The sequence below is a fragment of the Doryrhamphus excisus genome, unplaced genomic scaffold (genome assembly GCF_030265055.1).
Source record: "Doryrhamphus excisus isolate RoL2022-K1 unplaced genomic scaffold, RoL_Dexc_1.0 HiC_scaffold_25, whole genome shotgun sequence".
Lineage (NCBI taxonomy): Eukaryota > Metazoa > Chordata > Actinopteri > Syngnathiformes > Syngnathidae > Doryrhamphus > Doryrhamphus excisus.
Window position 1 is genome coordinate 182,501 of NW_026652243.1, and position 5,000 is coordinate 187,500.

The 5,000-nt window shown below is 51.8% G+C and overlaps 17 non-coding genes and 5 pseudogenes across 17 annotated transcripts in view; all 22 read left to right on the top strand.

Annotated features, from left to right (window-relative positions):
- The first annotated feature begins 84 nt into the window (after window positions 1-84).
- LOC131117716 (5S ribosomal RNA) lies at window positions 85-203 on the top strand. Its single transcript, XR_009124926.1, has one exon. It is a non-coding gene; the product is annotated as a 5S ribosomal RNA (ribosomal RNA).
- A 112-nt stretch (window positions 204-315) lies between these two features.
- Window positions 316-434, top strand: LOC131118319 (5S ribosomal RNA). The gene has a single exon (XR_009125484.1). It is a non-coding gene; the product is annotated as a 5S ribosomal RNA (ribosomal RNA).
- Window positions 435-546: 112 nt separating this feature from the next.
- On the top strand, window positions 547-665 carry LOC131117522 (5S ribosomal RNA). The gene has a single exon (XR_009124736.1). It is a non-coding gene; the product is annotated as a 5S ribosomal RNA (ribosomal RNA).
- A 112-nt stretch (window positions 666-777) lies between these two features.
- Window positions 778-886, top strand: LOC131111691 (5S ribosomal RNA; annotated as a pseudogene).
- Window positions 887-998: 112 nt separating this feature from the next.
- LOC131113968 (5S ribosomal RNA) lies at window positions 999-1,107 on the top strand (annotated as a pseudogene).
- Window positions 1,108-1,219: 112 nt separating this feature from the next.
- LOC131116439 (5S ribosomal RNA) lies at window positions 1,220-1,338 on the top strand. Its single transcript, XR_009123686.1, has one exon. It is a non-coding gene; the product is annotated as a 5S ribosomal RNA (ribosomal RNA).
- A 112-nt stretch (window positions 1,339-1,450) lies between these two features.
- LOC131116893 (5S ribosomal RNA) lies at window positions 1,451-1,569 on the top strand. Its single transcript, XR_009124127.1, has one exon. It is a non-coding gene; the product is annotated as a 5S ribosomal RNA (ribosomal RNA).
- A 112-nt stretch (window positions 1,570-1,681) lies between these two features.
- LOC131118673 (5S ribosomal RNA) lies at window positions 1,682-1,800 on the top strand. The gene has a single exon (XR_009125832.1). It is a non-coding gene; the product is annotated as a 5S ribosomal RNA (ribosomal RNA).
- A 113-nt stretch (window positions 1,801-1,913) lies between these two features.
- On the top strand, window positions 1,914-2,032 carry LOC131117651 (5S ribosomal RNA). Its single transcript, XR_009124862.1, has one exon. It is a non-coding gene; the product is annotated as a 5S ribosomal RNA (ribosomal RNA).
- Window positions 2,033-2,144: 112 nt separating this feature from the next.
- LOC131114369 (5S ribosomal RNA) lies at window positions 2,145-2,263 on the top strand. The gene has a single exon (XR_009121681.1). It is a non-coding gene; the product is annotated as a 5S ribosomal RNA (ribosomal RNA).
- A 112-nt stretch (window positions 2,264-2,375) lies between these two features.
- LOC131117140 (5S ribosomal RNA) lies at window positions 2,376-2,494 on the top strand. Its single transcript, XR_009124365.1, has one exon. It is a non-coding gene; the product is annotated as a 5S ribosomal RNA (ribosomal RNA).
- A 112-nt stretch (window positions 2,495-2,606) lies between these two features.
- Window positions 2,607-2,725, top strand: LOC131114370 (5S ribosomal RNA). Its single transcript, XR_009121682.1, has one exon. It is a non-coding gene; the product is annotated as a 5S ribosomal RNA (ribosomal RNA).
- A 112-nt stretch (window positions 2,726-2,837) lies between these two features.
- LOC131118651 (5S ribosomal RNA) lies at window positions 2,838-2,956 on the top strand. The gene has a single exon (XR_009125811.1). It is a non-coding gene; the product is annotated as a 5S ribosomal RNA (ribosomal RNA).
- A 112-nt stretch (window positions 2,957-3,068) lies between these two features.
- LOC131112900 (5S ribosomal RNA) lies at window positions 3,069-3,177 on the top strand (annotated as a pseudogene).
- A 112-nt stretch (window positions 3,178-3,289) lies between these two features.
- On the top strand, window positions 3,290-3,408 carry LOC131118820 (5S ribosomal RNA). The gene has a single exon (XR_009125969.1). It is a non-coding gene; the product is annotated as a 5S ribosomal RNA (ribosomal RNA).
- Window positions 3,409-3,520: 112 nt separating this feature from the next.
- On the top strand, window positions 3,521-3,639 carry LOC131118414 (5S ribosomal RNA). Its single transcript, XR_009125583.1, has one exon. It is a non-coding gene; the product is annotated as a 5S ribosomal RNA (ribosomal RNA).
- Window positions 3,640-3,751: 112 nt separating this feature from the next.
- On the top strand, window positions 3,752-3,870 carry LOC131118320 (5S ribosomal RNA). The gene has a single exon (XR_009125485.1). It is a non-coding gene; the product is annotated as a 5S ribosomal RNA (ribosomal RNA).
- A 112-nt stretch (window positions 3,871-3,982) lies between these two features.
- Window positions 3,983-4,101, top strand: LOC131118695 (5S ribosomal RNA). Its single transcript, XR_009125852.1, has one exon. It is a non-coding gene; the product is annotated as a 5S ribosomal RNA (ribosomal RNA).
- A 112-nt stretch (window positions 4,102-4,213) lies between these two features.
- On the top strand, window positions 4,214-4,322 carry LOC131113067 (5S ribosomal RNA; annotated as a pseudogene).
- A 112-nt stretch (window positions 4,323-4,434) lies between these two features.
- LOC131113744 (5S ribosomal RNA) lies at window positions 4,435-4,543 on the top strand (annotated as a pseudogene).
- Window positions 4,544-4,655: 112 nt separating this feature from the next.
- On the top strand, window positions 4,656-4,774 carry LOC131116859 (5S ribosomal RNA). The gene has a single exon (XR_009124094.1). It is a non-coding gene; the product is annotated as a 5S ribosomal RNA (ribosomal RNA).
- Window positions 4,775-4,886: 112 nt separating this feature from the next.
- Window positions 4,887-5,000, top strand: part of LOC131118697 (5S ribosomal RNA) — a 119-nt gene continuing 5 nt past the window's right edge. Inside the window, exon 1 of the ribosomal RNA XR_009125853.1 lies at window positions 4,887-5,000. This exon is cut by the window's right edge and continues 5 nt beyond it. This is a non-coding gene — a ribosomal RNA (5S ribosomal RNA).

Genomic DNA, 5,000 nt, shown 5'->3' on the forward strand with positions numbered 1-5,000 from the left:
CAGAGGGCGCTGTTTGACACTTTTTGCTGGAGTCTAGTTTGGCCTGCGTCGCCTTCAAACAGGATCTTTTCAGTTGATCTGGCAGCTTACGGTCATACTACTCTGAAAACGCCCGATCTCGTCCGATCTCGTAAGCTAAACAGGGGTGGGCCTGGTTAGTACTTGGATGGGAGACCGCCTGGGAATACCAGGTGCTGTAAGCCTTTTATGGTTTCTGCTCATGCCTGACAGCAGAGGGCGCTGTTTGACACTTTTTGCTGGAGTCTAGTTTGGCCTGCGTCGCCTTCAAATAGGATCTTTTCAGTTGACCTGGCAGCTTACGGCCATACTACCCTGAAAACGCCCGATCTCGTCCGATCTCGGAAGCTAAGCAGGGGCGGGCCTGGTTAGTACTTGGATGGGAGACCGCCTGGGAATACCAGATGCTGAAAGCTTTTTATGGTTTCTGCTCTTGCCTGACAGCAGAGGGCGCTGTTTGACACTTTTTGCTGGAGTCTAGTTTGGCCTGCGTCACCTTCAAATAGGATCTTTTCAGTTGACCTGGCAGCTTACGGCCATACTACCCTTAAAACGCCTGATCTCGTCCGATCTCGGAAGCTAAGCAGGGGGTGGCCTGGTTAGTACTTGGATGGGTGACCGCCTGGGAATACCAGGTGCTGTAAGCTTTTTATGGTTTCTACTCTTGCCTGACAGCAGAGGGCGCTGTTTGACACTTTTTGCTGGAGTCTAATTTGGCCTGCGTCACCTTCAAATAGGATCTTTTCAGTTCACCTGGCAGCTTACGGCCATACTACCCTGAAAACGCCCGATCTCGGAAGCTAAGCAGGGGCGGGCCTGGTTAGTACTTGGATGGGAGACCGCCTGGGAATACCAGGTGCTGTAAGCTTTTTATGGTTTCTGCTCTTGCCTGACAGCAAAGGGCGCTGTTTGACACTTTTTGCCAGAGTCTAGTTTGGCCTGCGTTGCCTTCAAATAGGATCTTTTCAGTTGATCTGGCAGCTTACGGCCATACTATCCTGAAAAAGCCCGATCTCGGAAGCTAAGCAGGGGCGGGCCTGGTTAGTACTTGGATGGGAGACCGCCTGGAAATACCAGGTGCTGTAAGCTTTATATGGTTTCTGCTCTTGCCTGACAGCAGAGGGCGCTGTTTGACACTTTTTGCTGGAGTCTAGTTTGGCCTGCGTCACCTTCAAATAGGATCTTTTCAGTTGACCTGGCAGCTTACGGCCATACTACCCTTAAAACGCCTGATCTCGTCCGATCTCGGAAGCTAAGCAGGGGCGGGCCTGGTTAGTACTTGGATGGGAGACCGCCTGGGAATACCAGGTGCTGTAAGCTTTTTATGGTTTCTGCTCTTGCCTGACAGCAGAGGGCGCTGTTTTACACTTTTTGCTGGAGTCTAGTTTGGCCTGCGTCGCCTTCAAATAAGATTTTTTCAGTTGCCCTTAAAGCTTACGGCCATACTACCCCGAAAACGCCCGATCTCGTCCGATCTCGGAAGCTAAGCAGGGGCTGGCCTGGTTAGTACTTGGATGGGAGACCGCCTGGGAATACCAGGTGCTGTAAGCTTTTTATGGTTTCTGCTCTTGCCTGACAGCAGAGGGCGCTGTTTGACACTTTTTGCTGGAGTCTAGTTTGGCCTGCGTCGCCTTCAAATAAGATTTTTTCAGTTGCCCTGAAAGCTTACGGCCATACTACCCTGAAAACGCCCGATCTCGTCCGATTTCGGAAGCTAAGCAGGGGCTGGCCTGGTTAGTACTTGGATGGGAGACCGCCTGGGAATACCAGGTGCTTTAAGCTTTTTATGGTTTTCTGCTCTTGCCTGACAGCAGAGGGCGCTGTTTGACACTTTTTGCTGGAGTCTAGTTTGGCCTGCGTCGCCTTCAAATAGGATCTTTTCAGTTGCCTTGGCAGCTTACAGCCATACTACCCTGAAAACGCCCGATCTCATCCGATCTCGGAAGCGAAGCAGGGGCGGGCCTGGTTAGTACTTGGATGGCAGACCGCCTAGGAATACCAGGTGCTGTAAGCTTTTTATGGTTTCTGCTCTTGCCTGAAAGCAGAGGGCGCTGTTTGACACTTTTTGCTGGAGTCTAGTTTGGCCTGCGTCGCCTTCAAATAGGATCTTTTCAGTTGCCTTGGCAGCTTACGGCCATACTACCCTGAAAACGCCCGATCTCGTCCGATCTCGGAAGCTAAGCAGGGGCGGGCCTGGTTAGTACTTGGATGGGAGACCGCCTGGGAATACCAGGTGCTGTAAGCTTTTTATGGTTTCTGCTCTTGCCTGACAGCAGAGGGCGCTGTTTGACACTTTCTGCTGGAGTCTAGTTTGGCCTGCGTCGCCTTCAAACAGGATCTTTTCAGTTGATCTGGCAGCTTACGGTCATACTACCCTGAAAACGCCCGATCTCGTCCGATCTCGTAAGCTAAACAGGGGTGGGCCTGGTTAGTACTTGGATGGGAGACCGCCTGGGAATACCAGGTGCTGTAAGCCTTTTATGGTTTCTGCTCATGCCTGACAGCAGAGGGCGCTGTTTGACACTTTTTGCTGGAGTCTAGTTTGGCCTGCGTCGCCTTCAAATAGGATCTTTTCAGTTGACCTGGCAGCTTACGGCCATACTACCCTGAAAACGCCCGATCTCGTCCGATCTCGGAAGCTAAGCAGGGGCGGGCCTGGTTAGTACTTGGATGGGAGACCGCCTGGGAATACCAGGTGCTGTAAGCTTTTTATGGTTTCTGCTCTTGCCTGACAGCAAAGGGCGCTGTTTGACACTTTTTGCCAGAGTCTAGTTTGGCCTGCGTCGCCTTCAAATAGGATCTTTTCAGTTGATCTTGCAGCTTACGGCCATACTATCCTGAAAAAGCCCGATCTCGTCCGATCTCGGAAGCTAAGCAGGGGCGGCCCTGGTTAGTACTTGGATGGGAGACCGCCTGGGAATACCAGGTGCTGTAAGCTTTATATGGTTTCTGCTCTTGCCTGACAGCAGAGGGCGCTGTTTGACACTTTTTGCTGGAGTCTAGTTTGGCCTGCGTCACCTTCAAATAGGATCTTTTCAGTTCACCTGGCAGCTTACGGCCATACTACCCTGAAAACGCCCGATCTCAGAAGCTAAGCAGGGGCGGGCCTGGTTAGTACTTGGATGGGAGACCGCCTGGGAATACCAGGTGCTGTAAGCTTTTTATGGTTTCTGCTCTTGCCTGACAGCAGAGGGCGCTGTTTTACACTTTTTGCTGGAGTCTAGTTTGGCCTGCGTCGCCTTCAAATAAGATTTTTTCAGTTGCCCTTAAAGCTTACGGCCATACTACCCCGAAAACGCCCGATCTCGTCCGATCTCGGAAGCTAAGCAGGGGCGGGCCTGGTTAGTACTTGGATGGGAGACCGCCTGGGAATACCAGATGCTGAAAGCTTTTTATGGTTTCTGCTCTTGCCTGACAGCAGAGGGCGCTGTTTGACACTTTTTGCTGGAGTCTAGTTTGGCCTGCGTCGCCTTCAAACAGGATCTTTTCAGTTGATCTGGCAGCTTACGGTCATACTACTCTGAAAACGCCCGATCTCGTCCGATCTCGTAAGCAAAACAGGGGTGGGCCTGGTTAGTACTTGGATGGGAGACCGCCTGGGAATACCAGGTGCTGTAAGCCTTTTATGGTTTCTGCTCATGCCTGACAGCAGAGGGCGCTGTTTGACACTTTTTGCTGGAGTCTAGTTTGGCCTGCGTCGCCTTCAAATAGGATCTTTTCAGTTGACCTGGCAGCTTACGGCCATACTACCCTGAAAACGCCCGATCTCGTCCGATCTCGGAAGCTAAGCAGGGGCGGGCCTGGTTAGTACTTGGATGGGAGACCGCCTGGGAATACCAGATGCTGAAAGCTTTTTATGGTTTCTGCTCTTGCCTGACAGCAGAGGGCGCTGTTTGACACTTTTTGCTGGAGTCTAGTTTGGCCTGCGTCACCTTCAAATAGGATCTTTTCAGTTGACCTGGCAGCTTACGGACATACTACCCTTAAAACGCCTGATCTCGTCCGATCTCGGAAGCTAAGCAGGGGCTGGCCTGGTTAGTACTTGGATGGGAGACCGCCTGGGAATACCAGGTGCTGTAAGCTTTTTATGGTTTCTGCTCTTGCCTGACAGCAGAGGGTGCTGTTTGACACTTTTTGCTGGAGTCTAGTTTGGCCTGCGTCACCTTCAAATAGGATCTTTTCAGTTCACCTGGCAGCTTACGGCCATACTACCCTGAAATCGCCCGATCTCGGAAGCTAAGCAGGGGCGGGCCTGGTTAGTATTTGGATGGGAGACCGCCTGGGAATACCAGGTGCTGTAAGCTTTTTATGGTTTCTGCTCTTGCCTGACAGCAAAGGGCGCTGTTTGACACTTTTTGCCAGAGTCTAGTTTGGCCTGCGTTGCCTTCAAATAGGATCTTTTCAGTTGATCTTGCAGCTTACGGCCAAACTACCCTGAAAACGCCCGATCTCGGACGCTAAGCAGGGGCGGGCCTGGTTAGTACTTGGATGGGAGACCGTCTGGGAATACCAGGTGCTGTAAGCTTTTTATGGTTTCTGTTCTTGCCTGACAGCAAAGGGCGCTGTTTGACACTTTTTGCCAGCGTCTAGTTTGGCCTGCGTCGCCTTCAAATAGGATCTTTTCAGTTGACCTGGCAGCTTGCGGCCATACTACCCTGAAAACGCCCGATCTCGTCAGATCTCGGAAGCTAAGCAGGGGCGGGCCTGGTTAGTACTTGGATGGGAGACCGCCTGGGAATACCAGGTGCTGAAAGCTTTTTATGGTTTCTGCTCTTGCCTGACAGCAGAGGGCGCTGTTTGACACTTTTTGCTGGAGTCTAGTTTGGCCTGCGTCACCTTCAAATAGGATCTTTTCAGTTGACCTGGCAGCTTACGGACATACTACCCTTAAAACGCCTGATCTCGTCCGATCTCGGAAGCTAAGCAGGGGCTGGCCTGGTTAGTACTTGGATGGGAGACCGCCTGGGAATACCAGGTGCTGT